The 27,317-nt window shown below is 39.3% G+C and overlaps 1 protein-coding gene across 7 annotated transcripts in view; it reads right to left on the bottom strand.

Annotated features, from left to right (window-relative positions):
• The window catches only part of Acyp2 (acylphosphatase 2), a 205,213-nt gene that overhangs the window by 116,281 nt on the left and 61,615 nt on the right, over positions 1–27,317 (bottom strand). Inside the window, exon 6 of one of the 7 annotated variants that reach the window (XR_008217389.1) lies at positions 841–1,014. The exons of the other annotated variants lie outside the window; for them this stretch is intronic. The gene's annotated coding sequence lies outside the window, so the exon portion shown is untranslated. The remainder of the gene's footprint in view (positions 1–840; positions 1,015–27,317) is intronic. 7 annotated transcript variants of the gene reach the window in all.

Raw genomic sequence — 27,317 nt, 5'->3', positions numbered from 1 at the left:
TAAAATGACTCTGAGATACCATCTTACACTTGTCAGAATGGCTAAGTTCAAAAACACTGAAGACAGCTTATGTTGGAGAGGATGTAGAGCAAGGGGAACAGTCCTCCACTGCTGGAAACCAGTATGGATGTTTCTCAGATAATTGGGAATCAGTCTTTCTCAAGACCCAGCTATACAACTCTTAGGCATATACCCAAGGAATGCTCAATCATACCACAAGAACACATGTTCAACTATGTTCATGGCAGCATTATTCGTAGTAGTCAGAACCTGGAAACAACCTAGATGCCTCTCAACCGAAGAATGAATTAAGAAAATGTGGTACATTTGCACAATGGAGTACTACTCTGCAGTGAAAAACAATGACATCATGAAATTTGCAGGCAAATGGATGGAACTAGAAAATATCATCCTGAGTGAGGTAACCCAGACTCAGAAGGACAAACATGGTATGTACTCACTCATAAGTGGATACTAGACGTAAAGTAGAGGATAACCAGACTACAACCCACAGCTCGAGAGAAGCTAGGTAAAAAGGAGGACCCAAAGAGGGACACATGGATTGCCCTGGGAAGGGGAAATAGATGAGATCTACAAGGGCAAACTGGGGGTGAAGGGGGACAATGGAGGGTAAGGGGTAGGGGATAGGAACATAAGGGAACAGGAGGTTCTATCTGGAACAGGAACAGAGTGGGAGAGCAATGAAAGAGATATCATGATAGAAGGAGACATCATGGGGATAGGGAAAAACTGGGTGTTAGGGAAATTCCCAGGAATCCTCAAGGATGACCCCAGCTTAGACTACTAGCAATAGTGGAGAGGGTGCCTGAACTGGCTTACCCCAGTAATCAGATTGGTGAACACTCCAACTGTCATCATAGAGCCTTCATCCAGTAAGTGATGGAGGCAGATGCAGAGATCACAGCCAAGCACCAGACCGAACTCCAGGAGTCCAGTCAAAGAGAGAGAAGAGGGATTCTGTGAGCCAGGGCATCAGGATCATGATGGGGAAACCTACAGAGACAACCAAACCAAATTAGTGGGAACTCATGAAATTTAGATCAAAAGCTGTGGAGCCTGCATGGGACTGAACTAGCCCTTATGCATATCAAGACAGTTATGTAGCTTGATCTGGTTAAGGAGCCCCCTGGCAGTAGGATCAGAATCCATCACTGGTGCATGAGCTGGCTTTTTGGAGTCCACTACCTATGATGGGACACCTTGCACAGCCTTGAGGCTGGGAGAGGGACTTGGACCTGCCTCTACTAAATGTATCTCCCCATCGGAGGCCTTACCTTCTTGTAGGAGGTAATGGAGGTTGGGAGGGAGCGGCTGGAGTGGCAGGAAAAGGGAAGAGGGGGATCTTTGATTTGTATGTAAAATGAATAAAAAAATTCTTAATAAAAAATTAATTCAATAAAAATTTTTGTAGCTTATAGTCATTCAGAAACTGTAACTTATTTATATTTTCAGTTTTGTTTTAGTAGAAGGCTTATTTGCTAAAGTGGGGCTATAGGACATGTTTCATTTAACAGTTAATTAGTTTGTTTAAAAGTAAACATTTGGAGCCAGCAAAGTGGTTCAGCAAGTGAAGACACTTGCCATTGAACCTGACTGCCTGAGTTTAACCCCTCCCTGGTGGAAGGAGAGAATAATACCCCAAAGTTGTTTCTGACCTCCACCGATAGCACAACATGTGTGCACCTACACACATACCCCTAAATACATAAATGTAACACATAAATAAACAAAGGTAAACATTTGGCAAGTGTTGTGGTACACACCAGTAATCTAGCATTTGGGAAATGGAAACAGAAAGAAGGATCAGCAATTCAAGGTCATCTTTAGCTGCATAGAGTTCAAGTGCAACCTAGGCTACACGAGATTTTTGTCATCCCCTCCTCCTATGACAAAAAAGTCAATATTTAAATGTAGGTCATTTTTGTGGGCCTCTGTTAATACACTTACCCAGACTCTACAATTGTTAGGGAGAGCTCTGATTCTGGGTTGTATTCATTTAGTAGGAAGCTCTAAGAACAAATGCAGGGTGGAGTGGTGGCTGACAGTCCAATCATATCCAATCCTAGCAGCCACAGCAGAATGCTGTGTTCATTAGTTTCTTATTAGTGTGGCCTAGGCACATCATTCTCATCAGACCATGGAACCTAAAGCCAGGGCTGGATGAACAACTTAGTGTGGTGGCAATTAAAATGAAACCCATCACATTAACCCTAAGGCAGCTACTGAATTGCCCAAGTTTCTATGAATTCTTATTAGTTCTAATAGTTTTTCAGTTAGTTTTTGTGAGCGTTCTAGATAGATGATGCTATAAAATGCCAACAGTGACATCCTGTCTCCTACTTTATAACACTTACTACTTATACTGCATTTTATTACCCTTGAATCTCCAACCCCAGCTAAATGTGGGTGAACAGGTGTCCACCTTGTTCCTAGCCTGAGTTGGACTTCCCTTCAGCAGTTCATTACTAAATACCATGTATATTACTCATCACTTCCACATGGAATCTTTCCAAAGCCCTGGTGAACATGGGCATGGGCACTGCCAAATAAACAAACAATAATCCAAGGAAACACAAGACCAGAAAACTTCCATTTTGTTAAACTTTAGAACAGGGTCACTGCCAATTACAACTGTGTGACCAAATTCCTGCTCTGTTCCTGTAAGCAAGAGACAACACAGGAGAGGTGGGACTGTTGGACAATGTATGTCAGACAAGAATTCTGTCTTATGTTTTTATGTTTTTGTTATTTCTAGGGGAATGACAGTACTTTATAGTGAGCAAAGAGAGGGCAATGAGGGGGGATGAATATTATCAAAAAATATTATATACACTTATTCAATTGTCAAAGAACAAATTTTTAATTAAGAACATATAGTAATCACATAAATAAGCATTTAGACTTTTGTTAGAGAATGACTAAGACTTTAAGAACTATGACTAATGTTTTAATCTATTTTGCATGTTTAATATATTGCATAGTTGGACATGGTGGCACATACCTGCAGACTCAGCCCTCAAGTCTGGGCTACACAGTGAGGCCAGTATGGACTACATAGTAAAACCCTGTCTCAAAGAAAACAATTTCTTTCACAGTTCTAAGAAACATTTAACATATTATGTGCCTCCTAATGGGGGCACCAACTATCAGTACTGCTCAGGGGAAAGATGGCCAGGGATGAAAGATAGCTTTGTGAGTCACCACCAAGTAAGATCAATAAGTAGATAGTGTCTACTTTATTCACCATTATATTACCAGAGACCAGCACATGGTAAGTGCTCAATGAATATTTCATGAATTAATTGATTCAAAGATGTATAGGATATTTCCCTGAAATCAGGTCACCAGGGAATGGTTATTACAGAATTCAGATTTAAAGTTATATAATGACATTAGGAAGGATTAATAGAAAGCTACTATTTATTTGGTGCCTGGCAGAAAATAATGTTTATAATGCTTGGATTTTCTATAATTTAATTCCATAACTATTATTAATAGAGACTATTAATTATTATATCCTCATTGTCTCTTTGTTAGCCTGTCATGGTATTCAGAGACACTGGGAACTTGCACAAAGTCATGAAGTTGGACTTTAAATCTAGTCCTCTTTCAGCCCACTGGAGCATGGTATCCTCTAAAACATTTACTTCTTTCATCCAGAGTGCCTGCTCCATTTATTCTTGTTCCCCATCCTATTTATTTTCTTTTAGGGATCATGACATGACTCCTTTGAGAGATTCTGTTGCTAAGAGATTAGTGATTTTTCTAGTTTTCTACAGCCATATCCTGGTACTTTGAGCATGGTAACTTTTCAAACAGTTAATGAATGAATGAATGAATAAATGAATGAATGAATCTATTCAAGTCCCTCAGCAATACTAAAGGAAAGTTGACTTTAGAAAGAGGTTGCTACTGTCTAAGCACTTGTCCTATGTCCATGTCTCTGTTGTATCTGCACCTTTACCCCACAATCAGATTTCTATATTGAAAGCTTGTCTCCAGTGTGAAGGTGCTTAGAAGTGAGATCTTTGAGATGTGATTAAGACAGGAAGACAGCACCGTTACAGAGCAGGTCCCAGGAAGCTCCCTCACCAACAAGAAGAGTTGTCCATAAAGGGAAGCAGGTTTCTTACTAGACTAGGAATTTGCTCAAACCTTGACCCTGGGAATTTTAGCTTACAGAATTATAAGAAACAAATTTCTGTTGTTTGCAAACCACCCAGTCTATGGTAGTTTGTTTTACTAGCCCATACAGATTAAGACAAGATTTTTTATGAGTCACAGAGTAGTGAAGAGAGCTTGCAGGCTAGGGTTTACAAGTTCACGGCTACTTTGCTCTGGTCTCCTGTTTCCTTAGAAACCTGTTCTTCAGTGTTTTTAACTGTGGCGCTGTTCTTAGGGAAGATGAATGACAATCCAACTGTATTGTCTTTCAAAGCTTTTCCACTAAACGCTTCCTACTTTTCTAGAATGACAAAGTACAGGAATATAAAAGGGTCATACTCAAGCAAAGCATTGCCCAGAAAACATATTGGATTCAAGTTTTTTGTTGTTATCTTTTTTGTTTGTTTGGTTTGGTTGGTTTTTCAAGACAGGGATTCTCTGTGTAGTTTTGGTTCCTGTCCTGAATCTCACTCTGTAGACCAGGCTGGCCTCGAACTCACAGAGATCCACCTGGCTCTGCCTCCTGAGGTCTGGGATTAGAGGCATGCACCACCACTGCCTGGCTTCAAGTTTTTTTAAGTGTATTTACATCAGGACCCAAAGTGGTGGGCTTAGGGGAGTATATGGGTATGTGTGTGTGTGTGTGGGGGGGGGTTGGTCAGCTTTGCTTTATTCTGTGGTACTCTCAAAATAAAATGAGCCAACTGTTTTAAAATGTTTATGCTGCACAAAAGAAATTAGATGGAACCAAACAAACCTCCTGTCACTATTGAATAAACAATTTGAGGTACATGATCCACCCATAAGTCATGCTTTCAGAAGGTATTATTTATTGAGAGTTTTTTTTTTTTAATGGCATAATAAGTGTTTTGATATATTGTGATAACAATCAGAACAAAATTATGTATACAAGCCAAACTTGGTGGCAAATTTCTGTAATCTCATCACTTGGAATGTGTTGGAATATGGTTCAAAAATGGAGTTGTACAGAAGGGAACTCTGAATGCTTGTTTAAAAAAAAAAACTCCAAGAAAACAAGACAAGAGTCTTGTGACCTCTGTTTCTTCAAAAGCACAGAATTACTCTTAGAATATGCTTTTCTGCCTCTCCCAGGTATAGTAGATAGGAATACATTTACTCTAGATTATTCAGTACAACTGGGTATTGTTATTTATTTATATTCCTCTATGGAAAAACATGTTTTTGCCACATGCGGCTTGCCTACCACATGTGGCTTATTCTTGTGTTTGGATATCTTACTCCTATTACTCAGAGTATAAATAGTCTGGTGCCCTGAATAAAGTTGGCTATTGCATGAAACTTTAGTCTGCCTCATTTTTAGACTCCACTCTCTCAAGTTCACACCATCAATTAGAGTGGTAAACAGGGAAGGAAAGGCAGAAAGATCAAGAGTTCAAGTCCAAGGCCAGAGTGGCTACATGGTAAGTTTGAAGTCAACCTGGGTTACATGAGAACTTTTTTTTTAAGTGTATAATTCAATAATACAACCAGGTGTAGTGAGGGTAGACTAGTAATGCCAGAATTAACTCAGGAGGCTGATGCAGGAAGACTGAGAGTTTGAAGCCATCCTGAGTCATGGCCATATAAATTGAATCTCACAAAATGTTTACAAAATGGGAGCTACTTTCTATACATCTTTAAGTTAGTCATAGTTCTGTCAGGGACAGATGACACATTCAATCCAAGTGACAGAAGAGTAAACTACTTGCAAAATTGTGAGCAGTGATAAAGGAAGGCAAGAAGTATCCCAGGGCTCAAAACAATGGGGACTCCTTACCATTCCTGAGCCTGAAAGAGCAGGGAGGAACTAATGAAATGAAATACTAACCAAATAAAATACTCTAATACTGTGGCTATGCAGAGGGTCTCATGTCATGTGCTATAGATTTGGAAGTACAGCCTGGAAAGGAAGGCACTGGAAACAAGTAACTCTGTCTTTCTATTCTTCCACCATCTTAGCAGGCAGAGAAGGGAAATCCACTGACACGGTCCAAGGAGGTCAGCCTTCTACAACAGAGCTAGTGGGAAGGAGGGTGGATAGGGAGCGACAATTAGAGAACACACAACACAGAATTTAGGGGAAAAGAAGCAGTATTACAATTATAAAATGTAAATATATACACAGCATCATAGGTCAAGTTCAGAGGCTTTAGTTTCATTTCAGAGGGGTTCTGACCACATGATCTTGCTCCTACAATATCAGCTCTGTTTTTAGTAAGTTTTACATACAAGGTGAATGCTATTATTTGAATTTGTCCCCTCCAACATTCAGGTGTTACAACTTATTGGCTCATGTGATGGATGGCATCAAATAGTCTGGAAACTTTAAGAAGCAATTAAGCTCCTCCCTCATAACACAGAAGAGACCATGTGCAGCATTTAGTGCTCTTGGCTTTTACCCTCTACCCTGTGAGGACATAGTGAACCCATCCTCCATAGGACACAGCAACAAAGTACCACATTGGAAGCCAAGAGCAAGCCTATCAGACAACAGCCTGTCAGAACTTGCTCTTGCACTTCACATCATCCAGAATGAAGACAAAATACACTCAAATGACTCCATCATGGATAATTTATGCTGCAGCAGCACAAATAGAGTTCAGCAATGAATCAAACCACTTCAAAGAACAGAGCATTGGCCACAGTTTGAATGAACTGCTTTGAGTCACATGCTAATCAATGTTTGACTGATAAATGCCTGTATGTATGACTGAACTTTGAAAGAAACTTCATTAGCTTTTCATGAAGGATATCTACCAAAAAATAAGTCAGGAAATAGCCTAATTTTCTTACATTCTGGTGAGAAAAAAATTGAAAAGAATAATCAATGGCAACAACTGCTTGTAGTGAAAATAAAAGTGAAGTGATGGGAAGTGACACCAGTAAGATTCTTTCTAGAGAAGCACAAATCTGAACTAAGACCTTAATAACAGAGATAGCTGTGTGAAAATGGGTTGAAAGGGACTTCCCAAACATGGAGTGTTATGACACAAGATAACACACACACACACACACACACACACACACACACACACACATATATATATCTCAAAACCCCACAGATTACCAGGATCAATCAAAACTGTTTTTGAAAACTGGTGGTAGCAGTTGAAGACCCATTAATAACTACTTGGCCAATGCAAACGACAGCATCAGAAGGGAATAAGGCTGAGACAGAAAGATTCCCCTTGGTTTATATCCCAGAAAGAAGCAATGACCACTTAGCAAATCTTTCCCAAGTTTTCATCTTTTTATGTATGCATGTTTGTGTGTGTTTGTGTTATATTTGCATCTGTGTGCATGTGTCTGTACATACACTTGTGTGTACATACATGTGACACTGGGTGTCTTCCTTGGCCACTCTTTATTTTATTTTTGAGACAGGCTCTCCTACTGACCCTCAAGCCTGCCAATTCAACTACACTGGGTGCCCAGCAAGCTCCTGGGATCCTTATGTCTTTGCTTCCCAAGAACTGGGTTTGCAGGTGTGTCTGACTGCACCCAGCTTTTTAATGTAAGTCATGGGATCCAAACTCAGTCCTCAGGCTTGTATGGTAAGAACTTTCCAAGCATAACCATTTCTCTAACCCTGAGCTTTCTTCACTAAAGTACCTCAGAAAACATGTAACTGTGTGGAAATCCATTAGGATAAGATATAAAGCTGCCAACATGCAAAGCCCATGAGCTACAAACTTACAGTACAACATAAGAGATTAATGAAGTCCAGATCCTCTTCTCTTTCCACTCAGTGGCATCCTGTCCCTTCTCTAGGTGGGAATTAGGTTTGCCTCCACACCTCTTCTCTGACAGGGGTTACACATGCCCCTGTGTAACATTAATCAGTATGGTCAATGATTTGAAGAGAAGTAATTTCAACCTGGAGTGTCACTTCAGTTGCTAAAAATGTACTCACAAATAAAGCTCATCATCACAGTAAATAACTCCAGCCATAAGAGCTTTGCCTAAAGCATCTAACTTCTGTGTGTCAGCCCTTTGAAAATACTTATATATAGTTTTTTAATGATCATGCTTGGAGGGGATATGAATTTTTAAAACCAATATTCCAATTAGAATAAGAAAAAAATGGTATCTTTTTTTAAAAGAAAACAAGCCTTCAAAGAAGGAGAAAGAAGTGTAATTAGAAATGCATCAAGGACTAAAGCTGCTTTTAACTTGTTTCCTAAGAAACCAAAAATAGAACTGACAAGTACTTCCAGCAAGCTTAGATCTACTTACTCTATTATTAAATTTTCTAGTTGAAAATTTTTAGACTCACTTATTTAAAGAGCGGGGAGCATTCCTTGGTTAATTTTGTTTGCAATGCTTCTACTCATGGAAGCTGATCTTTATAAGCAAGTAGAATGCCAGGTTGTCCTTAAATAGGTGAACAGCACACTAATTTGTGACATCTGGCTAATGTCACTGTGATAACAAATAATAGACTTCAGAACATAATAGTTCTTGGCAAGCAAATTACTTGACAAAGGAGATATGCTCTTGGTCATTAGGAATCAAAGGTCTCACTAGAGTTCCACTTAACTCAAGTTTTGTTACCATTCCCTATTCTGCTCTATATGTTTTGTGCAGAGAAGAAATGTATGGCTGCAAACTGAGCTTATGTGCCTCTTTAGTTTTAAAACCCTTGGGGAATTTTATGATTTTGAAGGAGTTTGTATTTGGAGATGGGTGGAGCAGATGTGGAGGGAGGCTTGTGTGAACTTTCAGGAATATACAATCAGTCTCTGGGCCTCACAATGGCCCTCAAGCAGCCACACCATTCATCCAGTGGTAAACTATAGACAGAAGGGCAATGAGAAATTAACCAAAACAGACACTTCCTCTCAGTTACTATAGCCCTTGGCTTGCAACATACAGGGCACCAAACAGCTTAAAACCTGTCCTTCACAGAACCCTGCACATGTTCTTTTCTACCCTGAGAAAGCCAGCTGCACCAGTGAACCCTGGTGTTTTCTTCCCATGGGATTGAGGAGCATCTCATAGCTGTGGCAAAGTGGTGACTGTGTCAGGAAGTGGAAAAGTACTGAGACCTACAGCAGGTTCTGCAGGCTAAAGGCTATTAGAATATCCCCCCTCCCCACCTTTCACTACATTCCAGGAGTCCCCAGGCTCAGTAAGGTAAAGAAACCAGAATATAAAGCATATCATTCCTTCCTATGCCCACCCCAATCCTAATTATTCCTTCTCAACTCCATATATAGATATATGTTTGTGTATATATATATATGTATATATATATATACATATATATATACACACACACACATACACACACACACACACACACACACACACACACACACACACACACACACACACACCAGGAATAGACAGGGTTGTTATGAAGATCAAGACAGCCTCAAATTTTTAATGATCCTTCTGCCTCAGTTTTCCAAGTGATGGGATTAGAGATGTGTGCATGACACCATGCCTACCTTCAACTCCCTATTCCTTGTAGAACCATGACACATTCCTGACCCTGGAGACTTTACAGTCTAGTTTGAGATATAAACAAGCTTCTAACACCTGAGATTATTGTTATTGTGGGATGGATGGTGCTTAGTAAGTACTTTTGTGACAGAATTTGGAGATAAAGTTTTTCCTATGACTTATAATTGGCAAACATCTACCATTAAGTACTAGCAAATTCTCAAAGGAAGATTGAACAATCATAGCCAGTGACATGTGACATGTTATCCTAGTGACATGTTAGAGGGATAATGAACAACTATATCTCTTCCTAGGCTTTAGAGAAACAAGAGGAACTCACTTGAAGGAAGACTTGAAAGTATGATGTTCTTGGAGAATATGAAATCTCATTAAGTAATTAACACATAATTCTACAACTATAAAAACCTGGGGCTGGGGATGTGGTTCAGGTAGTAAGTGCTTTCCATGCAAGCCTGAGGACCTGAGTTCATATCTCCAGTGCTGATATAAAAAGTCAGGAATAACAGCATGTGTCTATAAACCTCAGATTTGAGGGGTCTTAAAGCAAATTACTGAAGCTTGATAGACAACCATCAGCACTAGCAGCACTACTGAGCTCCAGGTTCAATGATACTGTATCTCAAAAAATATAGTAGAGAGCAACTGAGAAAAATACCCAATGTTGACCTTTGACCTCAACATACATATGCACATATGTTGCAGAGTATTTGTTTAACTATGCAAAGATGTGTTGCATTTGTTTAATTATGTAAAGAAGTGTTGCTGTTTCACCTTGCCTGCCTAAGGCACCTGATTGGTCTAATAAAAAGCTGAATGGCCAAAAGCAAGGGAGAAGGTATAGGCAGGACTTTTGGGCAGGGAGAGTAAGTAGGAGGAGGAATTTAGGCCCAAGAAAAGAAAGAAAAAGAGACACAAGGGAGATGCCAGGGGCCATCCAGACAGACATGGAGGAAGCAGGAAAGTAGGACATACAGAAATAAAGAAGGGTAAAATGCCCTGAGATGAATAGAAACAGGTTAAATTAAGTTAAAAGAGCTAGTGGGACAAGCCTAAGCTAATGCCACATTTATAATTGATAATAAGTCTCTGTGTCTTTATTTGGGAGCTGGTTGGTGGCTCAAAGAAAATGCCAACTACATACACACACATGGATATACACACATGTACAATGCACACAAATAAAATATGATGAAATAAAAATTTAAAAGATAATTCTTTTACATTTATGCATTTATTTGTGAGTTTTTTGTGTCTGTGTCTATATACAAGTATTCACCCATGCCCACATCCATGTGTACACACCATAGTGCGCATGTAGAAGTCAGAAGACAACCTGTGGATGTTGGTTCTCTCCTCCTACCATGTGGTATCTAGGGATCAAACTCAGGTTGTCAGGCTTGGTGGCAATGCCTCCCAGCTGAGCATCTCATCAGCCTGACTGGTTCATTTAACAGAAAGTCATGAAATGATGGAAAAAAGCAATGGAAGTATATTCTATCATCATCTATCATAAGAGAAAGTCATTATAAAATATTTATGGTTAATAATTTATCCATTACAAGTCATTTTTAAATTAGGAACAGCACCCAAAGAAATCATTAAAATAACTGTTGAGAAGTAGAATTGACAGGTTAAAGAGGAATGGCTGCTGGGTTTTCCTGGAGTAATTCATTACTGTTGTTGTTGTTTTAAAGCATTATTTGCTATTTTAAACATGTCCAGCTAATAACTTTGTTAAGAATAAAATTTCGTAGGTCACGGCAAGTCTTAAACTCCTAAAGTCTGTGGGCTGCTTATCAAGTACTCTCAAGCAGGTGCCAAAGAAAGGTGAGTATGTGTGCATTGATTTCAGTAATGTCTACAGAAGTAGAAGTCAAGGAAGTATATGGAAAGGGCTCTCATGAGAGTGCTCCAGATGTCAAAGAAACAGATAAAACTACACGGGCAGACGCACTCTGGACAAAGCACTGGTTATTTGGTGTTAACACAAATGGCAATGTGTACATCAACTGGCCCTAGAGTCACTCACTGCAGACTGGAGCCATGGAGATGGGCGTGAGAGTGGCTGACCTTTGCTAAATAACTTTCATCTTGGAAGGGGTCAGTACAGAATGAGTAAAACAGTTTCCAAATGTATCTTCTAAAATGGCACACACAGAAAAATTCTTCTGTAACATTCCTAAGTAGCTCTGCTGGTAGGAAAGCCAAACAACGAATTCTGAATTTAAAGCACTGGAAACTGGTCCCAAAATGAAACTGGTTCATCTCACCAATGTTTCACCTTCACTGCCCATTTTCCCATCACTTAAAGCATACACCAGAAATTGTGCATTTGCCATCCTCAGCTATTCAAAAATAGCAGTTATAAGTCCACAATCATCCACCTAATATTTCCCCTATGGCACCAGAATTTCATTATCCACTCTACTTTCTGTTTTCCTAAGGGATAGTTACATTATCTCAGCTCTTCCTTTTTGTTGGATTCATTGGGTCTCTTTGCTTGATGCAACAATTAACATCAATGTATTTTAAAAATACTAAGCAGCCATGAGAACTGACTATACATAATATATATAAATTCTATACATAAATTATACCCTAGAAATACATCTAAATTGTATTAATAAAGCTTCCCTTGGTGATAGCTAGTGATCTTTCCATGGTTCCTATTCATTACTCATGCTTTTGTTTTTTGTTGGACATTCTGATGTAGCAGATTTGACAGTGATTTTTGGCTCAGGGATATTTTGATGGAGCCAATAGCAAAGAGGACATTTTGACAAACTGTTTCTAGAAGTCTGCATCAAGACATATAAATAATTCTTATTTTAAAGTATAACAACAATTAGGGTAGGGGATGTGATGGAGTAAAGTTCAGGGATGGCATGGGAGCCCAGAAAAGATGACATACTCTGTTTTACATATTACATGACAATTGTTCTTTAGAATCTATCAAAATATTTTAGACTCAGCATTTTCTGACAAATTATCATGTATTCATTTTATCTGTTCCTTAAATACTTCCCACTCAACTACCTTCCCATTGGACTTTTATGATTGTCTGAAATATTTTAAATTAAAATTGTGGACGCTATCACATCATACTCAACACTTCAGGAGAAAGTTGTAAAAAGTAAAGCTATTTGTTCCCATATAATGATGATACTATTAGCACATCTATCAAATTTAATGCTAAGTCTTTAATGTTCTTTAATACTATGGCTATATTCAAATATCTCCAATAGTCTTCCCATGTCTCTTACTGTCAGTTTATTCAAATAAGAGGGGAGGAAATAAGTGTCTTTATTTGTGAGATAAATGTAGAGAAACATTACAACTGTGAAAAGCAGATGTGAGCCATTCAGCATATTATGCACTCAATTTCTATGTATTTCAAATCATAAAATACAATTTCAAAAATATTTATGTCATTACATGTTTCTAAGTGTGTATATATGTGTATTAAGAGGAGGCTATATCTAGGGTGTGCCATGTGTTCTTGAGTTGGAATCAATTATTTCAAGAATAATGTAAAAATTATGCTTATTGGACTTTTTAGTTGAGGACCTAGGAAGAATGGATTAGATGCCTGAATGATGATCCAGACACTGGTAAAGAAATTTAAGGTAATATATTGATGTAGTTCCATTAAAAGCTGGAAACAAAAGTCATGAGGGTCCTAAGGATTACCATGTAGCATTTAATGGAAGGCTCAAATGAAATTGTGTAAATCATTAGGAACAAAAACCCAAAATGCCTTAGCAAAAGGGGCTTGTCCTCTCAGCTTTTGAGCTCCATGTGTGAGCCTCATTGGGCAACTGTTTGACTATGAACAAGAGAGAGGTGGGATCCATGGGAAGGGGACAAATGCTAAATTGCTATAAAATTTTAGTATGCATTTCCATTGTAAAGGAAAACTTCAAAGCAAACCACAAAGTAGCCCCACTACCTTGCAGTGAGAGCATAAATATTATTGAAGCATCCAATTCCTGCATTTGGTCTCCACAGTCAGAGATCACTTAGCCCTGTGTCTGACAGAATGACATAAACATCAGCAAAACCAGACATGCAAATGTGATATGAGCCATGTAAAATGTCACAGTACTAGAATTGAGGTCACTTGGCATTGATAAGGGATCCTGGATGATGTTTGTTTCCAAAAAGAGTAAAGTACTTTACACAGCTCCCAAGGTCCTCTGACTCAAAACCTCTGTGTTACCATGCACTCGCATTCTTTGTCTAGCCAGCCAGTCTACAAGGGCAAAAACTATGCTCCTTATCTTTACATCTATGTTTCTTAATACTGCCTGACCCATAGTAGATACTTTACACTTGTAGAATGAATGAATGCATGTTCATCAGTTCACACTTTATCAGAGACTTGACAAAGTCCAAGTCACTACCATGCGCATTTTGATCTAATTGGATAAGATGACCAATAAATATCAAGGAGTCAAGGGTTATGACTGTTCTCAAACATTCACAACTAGTCAAAGAGCAAAGAATAAGTGTCTGTTATCTCTAGAGTGTTCAGCCATAAATGGGACTCTACACCATATCTTCTCCTCTCAAGACTAAGGGAACATTGTGGAAGAAATAACAGAAAGATTGAAAGAGCTCAGGGTTTGGGAGGACCAGACTAAGACAGTGTCTTCTGGACATGACAGGGCTAGTATTATCATCAACTCATAGTAGCTGTAGTTGTCTGCACAAGAACAGCAAAATATAAAATGAGTCAACATTCTAGGATGGAGGGTGTGGTGGTCTGAAAAAAAAAATGGCCCCCATAGGTCCATAAGGAATGGCACTACTAGGAGGTGTGGCCCTGTTGGAGTAGGTATGACTTTGTTGGAGGAAGTGTGTCACTAGGGGTGGGCTTTGAGGTCTCAGAAGTTCAAGCCAGGCCTATTGGCTTACTGTCTCTTCCTACTGCCTGCAGAACCAGATGTAGAATTCTCAGCTACCTCTCCAGCACCATATCTGCCTGTATGCCACCATGTTTCCTGCCATGATGATTATGAACTAAACCTCTGAACTGTGAGCCAGCCCCAATGAAATATTTTCCTTTAGAGTAGTTGCCATGGTCACAGGAATAAAACAATAAAACACAGCAATAAAACCCAAACTAAGACAGAGGAATAGCTTAGTTATTACTGGTCTATTACTATGCAGAGACACTATTACCAAGGCAACTCTTTTTTAAAAAAAGAAGCATTTAATTGAGGGCTTGCTTACAGTTTCAGAGGGTTACTTCATTATTAACATGGGGGGAAGCAGACAGGCACGGCCCTGGAGAAGTAACTAAGAGCTTTACCTCCTGATCCACAGGCAGAAGATAAAAAGAGACACTGGGCCTGGTGTGGGCTTTTGAAACCCCAAAGCCCACTCCCAGTGACACACTTTCTCCAACAAGGATACATCTCCTCCAACAAGGACACATCTCCTAGTCCTTCCCAAATAGTCATTAACTTATGACTAAGCATTCAAGCCTACGAGCCTACAAAGGCCATTCTCATTGAAACTACTACAAGAGCTTGAGCCTGAGCCCCCAAGCCCCACATGATTATTTATTGACATTTGATAGCTTCTGGATAATCATTTTCTCTATAGGTTTTGCCTCTGGTAGGTTGATCATGCTCCAGTGATAGCCCCACACCCATGAGTATATGAGAAACACAAATGGGACTCGGTTTACACAAAAAAGAGGACACAAACTGGGGAAAAGTGGAGGGGATGGGATGGATCTAAGAGGAGTTAGAGCAAGGAGTCAGGGAGGCTATGAACAAAATATATTATATGCATGTATAAATTTATCAAAAGATTAATAAAAATACTACATTAAAATATAATTTAAAAAATTTTAAAGACTGCCCTTGGGAGAAGACATGTACATGGACGGAGGCAGCACGGGAGCTTCAGACAGCAATGGAAGAAACAGTGTCAAGTCAGGCTCACTGGCTCTTCCTCAATACTTCAATGTGGATTTGAAGTAATTTCAGAGAGATAATATCAAAAACGGCTAGCAATTATTGATAAAGAGTTACCTTGCCATGTAGTGGTGATGCTCGCCTTTAATTCCAGCATTCAGGAGGCAGAGGCAGGCAGACCTCTGTGAGTTCAAGGACAGCCTTCTCTATGGAGTGAGTTCTAGGAAGTCAGGGCTAGAGAGAGATAATCTATCTTGAAAAACAAAACAAAACAAACAAACAAACAAAAAGTGGAGCGGGCAGGGGGGTTGTACCTAGATTTCCTGCCTGAAGATTCCTTAATCTAGGGTCCAGGGCATACTGGATTTCCCTTAGGGTGGAAAAGACTCATGGGAAGATCAGGTCAAAGTGCTCTGCTGTCCCTTGGTTAACTGCATATTTGCTGCCGTCTTCACTCACTCTGTACGCCCAATCCAGTGGCCACCATCAGTGTTTCTGCCCCCATTTTATCACTTCAACTCATCCTTGTTCTTAAAAGGAATGATTGTTCTTAAAAGGAAACCATGTTGATCACCTTCCTACAGCTAAAAGCTTTCTTTAATGAATCCTTATAGAATCTAGAACTAAGTTAAAATTCCTAAGCCTAGAAGTTAGTCTTCACTTTTATTATCTCTCACAGACAAGTCAAATTCTATATAGTATGCTTCTACTTCCCATATGCACGCATGATTCATTCCTGGATGCCACCTGTTGACTACCTCCTCTTTCCTGGAGCATACTCCTCCTTCTCTGTCCTTGAATATCCAAATTCTATCAATATTGTAAAGCCTGAGCCAGATTCCACATCTTGAACCTTTTCAACCATTAGCTAATCTTTGGTCCATGGAGGTTCTACCATGATTCTTTACCATTTGACAAAATGATCCTATAGTGTTCATTAGCTTTTACAGTCAAGGACACTTAACTGGACACAGCTTGTCTAGTTAAGGACACTGTAACCTCCTCAAAGTTAAGGATTTTGTCATTTTTTTAAATAATTATTTCCTAAAGCCATGATATAATACTTTAAGTGGCAAGTGCTCAATAAATAGTGAAAAATCAATGAATGATTCCAAACATTTATGAAACTCTTTTGGCCTGAAAATATCCCTTTAAACCTCAGGATCTTCTCTATAGTTCATAATGGTATGAATTGTTGAAGTCTCAGTTTTAAAATATTGTGATCTTTATGTGTTCAGTGCTGGTAATAACAGAGAGTCCCCAACACAGATTCTCACAGACAACAGCATTCAGTAAGGGTAAGTCAGTTTAAACTAGGCAAGTGAGCATTATATTCCAAAAAGTGTCTTGTCTTATTGAGAGCTTCCTGATAAAAGACTACATTTCCCAGCTTCCTCTGAAACCAGGCAAGGCCAAGGAACGGCTCCAAGGATGGAAATGCCAGCTATGGGCTAAAGCAGCAAACATTTACACTCCTTCTTCCACCCCCTATAAAGGTTTGCAGCCAAGTTTTTTCAGTGGCAAATGGCTAGGGTATATGCCCCCTTGTCATGTGCACCAATAAATATGATACTGTCAATGAAAGGTCAAATACCTCTTTTTCTGTCTTCTGGAGCACCTGGAACCTGAGCCCAGTCCCCAGCAGGCAGCTCCAAACCCACCTTCTGGGACCTTTTAACTACCTACTATCCTTGCCTACCTATACTTGGGACCTGTTCTCTCAGGAGCAGAGACTGGCCAAGCTCACTAAATACATTAAACAGTCAACTGTGGTGATATTTATTTGTGCTGAAATGTGGTGATACTTTATTTGTGCTTTAATAAATAAAGCTTGCCTGGAGATCAGAGGAAAAAGCAAGCCATTTTAAGTAAACAAAGATGTCAGGCAACAGTAACACACGCCTTTAATCCTATCACATGGCAGGCAGGGATCTGTCTGGATCTATGTAAGTTCAAGGCCACACTGGAAACAAAGCCAGGTATGGTGGCACACACCTTAAATTCCAACACTAGTTAACCCTGGAGGTCTGTAGGTCTGTACAGACAGACAGGAAGTGACAGAGCTGGTCAGGAAGAGGAAGTGATATAGCTGGACAGAAAGAGCAAATCAGATGGCAGAACAGCAAGGCACATAGGTGTGAGTAGATAGGAAGTTGAGCACATTTGGAAACTGCCAAGTTGGTGAGGTAAGGTTAGCTGTGGCTATTTCCCTGATCTCTCCCAGGCTTTCATGCCTATATCTGGCTCCGTGTTTTTTTTTTTTATTTAATAAGACCATTTCTTATTTCTTATAGAAATTCATCTATAGTCAACAATCTTCCTGGGACCTCTGGCTTTTGTGGCCTCTACCTGTGTGAATGGTGCAATTCACAAAGATGGAGCCTCTAGCTTGGTGGAGTTTACTGGTGTTCTATGTAAACCCAGTCTAGAACCTAAGTAGGTCTAGTAGGGCCATTGGTCTCTCCCAGGCAATCATTTCTTTTCACTCCGCATCTCTGTCCTTCTTTCTCTCACTTTCCTATCTCTCTAACACAGTCTGGCCTTCTAGGGAGGAGGCCATGTTCCATTCAAAAAGGCCATACATGCAACATAGCCAAAATGCAGGACAAGAAATCCGTGGGACCTAACTTGGAGGTGCTACAGTTAGGTCTCAAGGGCTCACAGTAACCCCTTCCTCTTATCTTGTCCTGAAACTCACTTGGTTGCAAGCACCTGGAACTTTCCACTGGCAATGAGAACTTTGGTCAAGAATTCTATGAATTCTGGCCAGTGTGACAAAGCTTCCCATTTCACTGCAGTCTCTGAATCTTACTTTCCAGGCATATTTTGGTCAGTCCAACACTTGGTGGATGCTTCAAGTGGTTGGATTCTGAGGCCTGTTTTACCTTGGCCCTTAACCCAGCATATGTTCCAAATTGTTCCATTCAAAGGATTCATCCTTATCTTGGCTGCAGTCTAATCCAAAAAGCTCCATTTGGAAGACCTCATACCAAGTTCACTATGTTTGGCTCCAAGTCCATATCTGGCCTCAATAAATATCAGACAAATGACCACTGTTGGCTCAACTTCAGAACTTTTTATTTTAATGTCTAATTGACTTAGAGAACTTCATAAGATGGAAGGGTAGTATGATCTGAGCTCTCCTTCCAATACAATGCTCAGCTCAAGTCAACCTTTCTCTTCCCTGCCATTCAGCTCCAGCTTGCAACTGTACCATGTAGTAAGAAATCTAGCAGAGTCACTGTATCTAGAGTAAACATTAGAATAATATAGTTGTCTTTCACTGTATCTGGGGTAAACATCAGAACTTGTTTCTAAGTACTTAGACCTTGAAGAAATCATGATGGAAAACAGTGATTGTTTTCTGTTGTCTATAGAGTGTTTTTCTGAAGGAGCTTTACGGTGTTTGCATGACTTTGGTCACAAGATGGTCCTGGCACACCTGGAGCATATTGCGTTATTGGGTACCTCAAACAGTACACAATAAGGACTAAAGTTGCAGGGGTGTGATGTTTTCCTCCAGAAAACATAGAAAATAGATCAGGGGCTTTGGTATGAAGAACTTGTTTTACCCAAAAAAATAACTTTTATGTAACAATCAATAAATATACCTTTGTATGGTTGTTCAGGGTTCAGTTCATAGAAACTCCTCCTCCTTGCTGCCAGACAGCCTGAATTGCATCTTGGAGTAAACCTCTTTCTTTGACCAATGCAAGCAACACAGAACACCTGAATGCACCCACAGCCAGAATGCTTGCTGTTCCTACTGGGTCTCCAAGCCTGCACAATCGTGGGTTTCTGTACAATTCCTAAAATACTTGCAGACACACATTAACTGGTTATGGACACGCAAGATTGCTGAGTTCAGTCTTACAAAGATTCAAATGTCTAATGGATAATGTCAGAAACTGTTACATGATATTTTACTAAATTGGAAAAATGGCTCTGGATATGGGACATGGGCCTGCCCACTTTAGACCTAAGAAAATTTGTCTAAAAGTTTTTTCTAAAGCCACTATCCTGATCTTGACCGGGAGAAGGAAAATAACAGAGCAGCCTAGGGAAAAGAAATTACATACTTGGGAACAGCTAAGAGGTAAACTATTTTCAATAAAGGCTAAGAGAAATGTGTGTGTGTGTGTGCGTGTGTGTGTGTGTGTGTGTGTGTGTGTGTATGTGAATGTATATAAATAGGTAAATGTAGTCACAAATGTTTAACTCTGAATACTCCCTCTTCTTCTTGTTTTTGTTTCAGAAAAATGTCCTCCCATTCAAGGTCATGAATATCTTTGAAGCTTCTGCTGAAATGTAAACTGTATTTCAGGATCTTCAGAGGACCATTGGGGTATGGTTTTAAAAGGCTATAAAATTTCAAGCAGAAAAAAAGTTAGCTTAAACTTGTAATAAAATAAGGTTAATAATTAAATGTCTATGTATTGATAATCTTAATTTGCTACAACATATCATATATGTAACTTGAATTCAAATCTTGGCAGCAGTCATGTGACTTGGCCACCATCTTTAATAGATGGTGACATTTTATTGGATCTGACATTATCCAATAGACATTTGAATCTTTGTAAGACTGAACTCAGCAATCTGCGTGTCCATAACCAGTTAGTGTGTGTCTGCAAGTATTTTAGGAATTGTACAGAAACCACGATTGTGCAGGCTTGGAGACCCAGTAGGAATGGCAAGCATTCTGGCTGTGGGTGCTATCAGGTGTTCTGTGTTGCTTGCGTTGGTTTATAACATTATATATTTAGAAGAAAAATGCCATGTGACTTAACCCATCTTGGTTAATGACCACATGGTATAAAATAACAATGGCCACACCCGTAGAACTAGTTCTACTGAGCCCACTGGTTATCACTATATCTCTTTTTAAACTAGACTAAGGAGGCAACATCAAGCCTCCAAGATATTTTAGCTAAGGATATTTTGTTTGATGATTTTGTCCTGAGAATAAAAAATAAGGACAAAACCATGAACAAGGTTCATGGTAAAGAGAAGAAACAGCATATTTTTGATGATTAAATTTTATAAATTCCTAAATGATCTGTTCAGTCTATCAGAAACTGACTTAAAAGTGTATGTCTAACCACTTACGTCTTTGCTAACTTTGATAAGTTTTAGCTATTTGGAGAAAATTAGTAATATTAAAAACTGATATTTGTAAAAGTGCATGATAAAAGGATGAGAAAAATGAAGTTCAAGTCTCTCATGAACTGTACTCGTGGTCTAAAGTTTATCTTAATACTAAAGGGTCTCTACAATTATAAATTTTAAGGCTCAAACTTAACAGGCATAAAATTATGAAATTCTAATCTTACAAATTTTATAAATTTTAAAAAGCTAGTAACTTATTATAAACTGTTGAAGATAATTAAGATATAAAAGTAATGGTCAGTCACCTTGTAAATGACCAAATTCTCTAACGTACTGAGAACTATGTTTGCAATCATGGTAAATACAAATGTAATTAATTTACAGAGCCAAGCTTGTAGGGAAAGACTAATTTATATCTCCTAGTATATAGTCTTCTGTATATGTTTTCAATATTAAGCCTAAATCAAGTAATTCAAAACAAATTTAAAGTAAACTTAAAGTTTGCTTAATGTAAAATAATATTCAAAATCAGGTATATTTAAAAACTGGTCGAGACAAATTGAATGCTTGAGTAAAATGAATTAAATTTATAATACACTTGCATGGCAGGATGTACCCAGGCTCAAGTAGTTCCCTTGAGCACAATCCCACCATAGTAAGTTGCACACTGCCTTAATTACAAGATAAGCATGTATGGAAAATAAGACCTACCAGAAGTCTGCTGCTGCTGCTTCTTCCAATGAATAGTTCCAACCAGTATGGCTATTTAGGCCAAAACAGAAAAAACTCCTCCTTATGTGTAGGAAAGATGTGTAGTTAGAGTTTTCCTGCCTGGCCCACAGTCAGGACAAATCTCTCTCACCTGCCAGTCCCACAGCCGCTCAGACCCAACCAAGTAAACACAGAGACTTATATTGCTTACAAACTGTATGGCCATGGCAGGCTTCTTGTTAACTGTTCTTATATCTTAAACTAATCCATTTCTATAAATCTACACCTTGCCACATGACTCGTGGCTTACCGGCATCTTCACATGCTGCTTGTCCTGGTGGCAGCTGGCAGTGACTCCTTCTGCCTTCCTGTTAGTCCTGCCTATACTTCCTGCCTAGCCACAGGGCAATCAGTGTTTTATTTATTGACCAATCAGAGCAACACATTTGCCATACAGAACATCCCACAGCAAAGATGAATTACTCCTGATGTCTCATGTGACAGGGGAATGGATTCTCTCCCCTAGTGAAGGGTCTTAGAGTCTGCACCTACATCCTAAATGTCTCAAACAACAGAGAGACAAATAGTAGTTACTCTGTCCTCAATGTCTCCTTAACTGATATATGAGGATGCTATGAACATGGGACCCTTGTACCTAAACCTACCACCTGCCATGGAATATTAGTTGAAGTTGTGTTACATTTGTTTGTGCTGTGGAATATTTGTTTAATGATGCAAAGATGTATTGCAGTCTTCTATGTTGCATTTGTTTAACTCTGTGAAACTATGTTACTTTGCCTGTCTAAGACACCTGACTGGTCTAATAAAGAGATGAATGTCCAATAGCTAGGCAGGAGAAAGGATAGGCAAGGCTGGCAGGCAGACAGAATAAATAGAAAGAGAAATCAGGGAAGAGAGGATTGAGGAGCAAGAAAAGGAGGAGAGGAGGACATCAGGAGCTAGCCACCCAGCTACACAGATAGCCATGGATTAAGAAGTAAAGAAATGTATATAGAATAGAGAAAGATAAAATTCCAGAGGCAAGAGGTAGATGGGATAATTTAAGTTAAGAAAAGCTCGTTAGAAATAAGCCAAGCTGAGGACAGGCATTCATAAGTAAGAATAAGCCTCTGTATATTTATTTGGGAGCTGGGTGGTCATCCCCACCCCCAAAGAGCTAAGAGTAAAAACAAAACAACCAACTACAACCACTGACTCACATGAGACTTGAATGCTAATTCAATTAGCCATACCCTTTACCCTGGCATTCAATTCTTTATCTTAGCAAAGGTCTATACTATAGCCACCCATGTTCCCTGATGGCTGTTAGATACTCTGTCATCAAACTCAGAGCTTTGGAAAGTTATTCAGACAATCCACGTTGTATCTTTGGAACTTTTCTAGACAATCCTATAAAAATGACTCAAATAGTCTCCTATTCCTCTTTTAAATTGCCAATTAGATGCAGAATTTAACTGACTCTTTTACAAAGCTTCCAAAACTTTGTCTCTTAATGTTCCCCACAAAGTTGTACAGCTATTACCTCCTGGCTTATGTTCTGGATCTTTGCCATCTATTTCGATTCGTTGTTGCCCCTAGGATGGACCCTCTTCTAAGGCACTATAGCTTCTACCCCTTCTACACAGCCCATTTGTCAGTTTGAAGCAGTTACAGTTACACTCAAGTCATCCCTCTCTTTACTATTCTGGGCATTGTTTTTGGGACTCAGAACCAATGAAGATGGAATGAAGCCTTCTTTGCATCAACTAACCCTTTTGTCTCACCAACTCTCAAAAAAACCTTAGAGAAATCTCAGATCAGCCGAAAATGCTTCAAAACCAACTCCATGTTTTTGGCTGCTGCAGTACTCCAAGACTAGATCTAACTACCATTAAGGGTAGGATTTGCACTTTCCTCCACGAATGATGCTTCTTCCACACCAACAAATCCTAACTGGTTTGAAATGGGGCCTAAAGACATTGGGACCAAACAAAAATTCAACCACAAACCTCCTCCTAATATATGGGCTTCTGGTCCCCTCCTGCTTGGTTGCTCCCTCTGGTTACTTCATTCTGCCTAACTATCCTCATACTTATGTTCCTTCACTATCTTTGAAATCTTTTACTTACTTAAGCTTCCCTTATACCCAATGGCTGTCACTCTACAATATACCCATTTATTCCATTTTTTCCCTCATATATCTACAAAAAGACCTTTTAGATGCTCTTGAGAAACTGGATACAAGGGAACTTCATGCCCTTCACCCCAGGCCAAATACATTTCTTTACATTGGTCTTCTATTTTCTCATGTCCCCTTCCTTCAATGCTCTGCAGCTCCCTGCAGCTACTGATAACTCACTTTTGTACAATGTCCCTGAGTGGGACTAGTCATTGTCACCCAGAATCAACTCTACACCCACTTCCTCTTGCTGGCTCACTCTGTCTCTTCTGCCTCTACTCCTCCTCTCCCTCCACTTTCCTGGGCAATCTCTGTTTTACTTGGTAACCAAATCATCTGCTTATAGCCCTCTAATAATTACTTTTCAAAACTCTCTAAGAATACAGGACAGCAATTGCATGATTCACCACAGCAGATCAAGTTAAAACTCTCCTTCTGATAAGTGACCAGAGGACCCCTGTGGGTGCTAAAGTTACGTTTTAAGTTTTTTGTTTTTGTTTTTTGTTTGTTTGTTTGTTTGTTTTGTTTTTTTCGAGACATGGTAACCTATAAACCCCACTGCTCCACAGATAACTCCTGGAATGCTGGGGCTGTTCATGTAAAATAACAAACCACAATGTGTTTTCACTTCAGTAAACAAGGTTGGTTGTCCCAACTGCACAGGATGTGCTTGATCACAAGTAGGCGGGAGATATGTAGACAGGAAGTATGTCAGGATGTATGCTTGACACTGATTGGACAAAGTTGGGAGGTATGTAACCTTGTGGGTTGTGCCTTCATAAGCACCTGACTAATGTAGTTTGGCCCCAATCTCTGGGAATTCTGAGTATGGACCTGGCCAGTGTCCATCATCCTGGCCAGTATTTAATAAAGCTTGCTTCAAATTTGGTTCAAAAATTGTAGTAATGGTCTTATTCTTGCCTGGTGGGATTAACATTTTCTGGAAGCCCCAGTGAGATCAGATCACCCACTCAAATCCTAAAGCCAGACCTTCACTTTGGGTCTCTGGGGCTGAAGGGCCACTTCAAGAGGTGGACACCTTGAGATGCCCCAAGGCTCTGAAGTGTGACTTTGGTTTCACGGACTATTGGAATGAACTGCCATGCTGAGAAAAGCAGCAAGCATCTACAGGGGCCTCCCCTGGTAAGTCATAGCTGGTTCTGTTCTGTGGGATCCTGATCTAGGGCATGCATGGGTTCAATGGTACCCAAATACTCTCCCATCAAGGTCAAGAAGAGAGATATCACCTGCTTGCCTGGTTCTGGTTATTTAAAAGTTTGTCTGTGTTTTTGGTGTATGGATGTGTCTGTGTTTTCTAGTATGTCTGTAAGTTCTGTTGTAAACATGGGAGCCACTGCATGTTTTGTTTCTGAATAATCTCCTTTGAGGGTGAGATTTGTTTTGTTTTGATAACTCTACTGTTGCCAGCTACTAGCTACCACAGCCATCACCGCTGGCCATAACTGCTTTTATGGCCAGGGCTCAGAATTTATCTCTGAGATTTCTGGTCACTGGATTCATGTTAGCAGAGATTCAAATGTCTCTTGAGTGTGGGTAACATTAAAGTTGTTTTATGCTACTCTACTTTATTGAAAAGCTGGCTCTAGAGTTTGGGTATGGCTCTGCCTTCTCTAGACCCAAGCATATTTTAAAGTTTCCTCTATGTCCTGTGTCAGGTGATCCCCCTAACTATGACAGGGAAAAGAAACAAAGCTGAACAGCTAAAAAAATTGCACTATTGTCAGGTGGTGCACGCCTTTAATCCTAGCACTTGGGAGGCAGAGGCAGGTGGATCTCTGTGAGTTCGAGGCCAGCCTGGGCTACAGAGTGAGTTCTAGGAAAGGCACAAAGCTACACAGAGAAACCCTGTCTCAAAAAAACAAAAAAAAATGCACTATTGGTTCCATTTAACTGCCTAAAACTTTTGCTAAGATATAAACCTTACCTCAAGATTTGTAAGACTATTGAATAAAATTTCTGTACCTCAGAATTTATAAGTTTATTGGGTATGGTTACAAATCAGTAATATCTGTAACAGAAAAGTTGGCTTAAAAGTTGTAACACAAGAGTTGATAGTTAAAAGTCTATACATAGGTAATCTTAAAGAAACCATGTGTCCTGACACCATCTTAGCTTCTTATCATTCATATATATATATATACATATATATGTGTGTGTGTGATAGAGTTTTGTTTTTAGTTCAATGAGAAGCATCTTTAAATCTATACTTAGAAGACAAATTTGAAATCTTGAGCTTGTGATTAATAATAGTAGTCAGTGCTTTACAAGATTATAAGAACTCCATTGATCAATCTTAAAATGCTGAACTTTTGAAATTTTAGTGTAACAATAGTATAGAGAAGGGGAAAATCTGAAACATTTTTTATTACCTTAAATGACTTTCTTATACCTTTTCAACTTACATTTACATAATTTAAAACACTTTCTTAGACCCTCTGAACTTGTATGGCTTTAAACCTTTTTCTTTCCATCTAGTCATTTACCAGAGACACAAGTAGCTATTATTGAGAACAATCATTGCAAATTAAGTTCTTTTAAATAAAGAAATAGTAAAAAGCTACATCTGAGCCGGGCAGTGGTGGCGTACTCCTTTAATCCCAGCACTCGGGAGGCAGAGCCAGGTGGATCTCTGTGAGTTCGAGGCCAGCCTGGGCTACCAAGTGAGTTCCAGGAGAGGCGCAAAGCTACACAGAGAAACCCTGTCTCGAAAAAAACCAAAAAAAAAAAAGCTACATCTGAACCCTGTTTATCCTATAATAAGAAGCCTGTTAACTAGTCAAACCTGTCTGCCTTTTTCAACAAGAGACTTAGTAGCTCTAAAAAAAGGAAGGCCTGACTTTTGCATATGAAATGAATTAACAAGACTGCTGCAGCCTTGGGGGATGGAGCTGGTTGCTAGCTGCTGCCAAACTGACAAAGTTACAGTTACATCTACACTTAGCCTAGCTATCAATGCCAGTCTTCTAGGCCTCAGCCAGCTCTATTTCACTGTGGCTGGTGTTTCTGGTGGCTGTCACATGACACCAACATCTCCAAAACTGCTGGGGTCCTCCATTGTAACTGGGCTCTCTTTAGGAACTCTCGCCCTGCCACACAGTGCAAGCCTCAGCTGCTTTCCATGACCCCTTAATGCCTTTAAAACCAATACTACCTGGGTGACTCTTACATTACAAAGTTTAGCTGCCAGTACAAGGTACATTTTTGTTAAATTTGTATAAATGCATGGAGGTGCAGCTTTAATACCTTACTAAACAAGTATTATTTTTAAATCCCATCTTTCATAAACTTTGTTTTAATGACTTTGTTTTCAGGATGGAAATTATTATATAAAAATCCATCCTAATCCAAAATATCCTGCAGACCTGTTGTTGTCTCCTTGTTTGGTTTATACCATGTAGTCACTTTTAATCAAGATGGTGGTGAAGTCACATGACATCCACTCTCTCCAAACCTAGCAAAGATGGCTGTCAGTCATATATATGTATACACATATATATGTATACACACACACACACACACACACACACACACACACACACACACACATATGTATACAGCTCTGTAGACAGAGAAAAGAATCCTTCTTCACCCAAAGCCATAGCCTTTGCTATGACTCAAAGGTGTGAGTCTACTCCAGCTATTTTATAGACACCTATTAGCTGCTTTTTCTACAATGTGGATTTTAGTAAAGACTA

This window comes from Peromyscus californicus, unplaced genomic scaffold (genome assembly GCF_007827085.1).
Source record: "Peromyscus californicus insignis strain IS unplaced genomic scaffold, ASM782708v3 Scaffold_13__1_contigs__length_99412109, whole genome shotgun sequence".
NCBI lineage: Eukaryota > Metazoa > Chordata > Mammalia > Rodentia > Cricetidae > Peromyscus > Peromyscus californicus.
The sequence above is the reverse complement of the archived record's forward strand: the minus strand, read 5'-3'. Positions and strand labels throughout refer to the sequence as shown.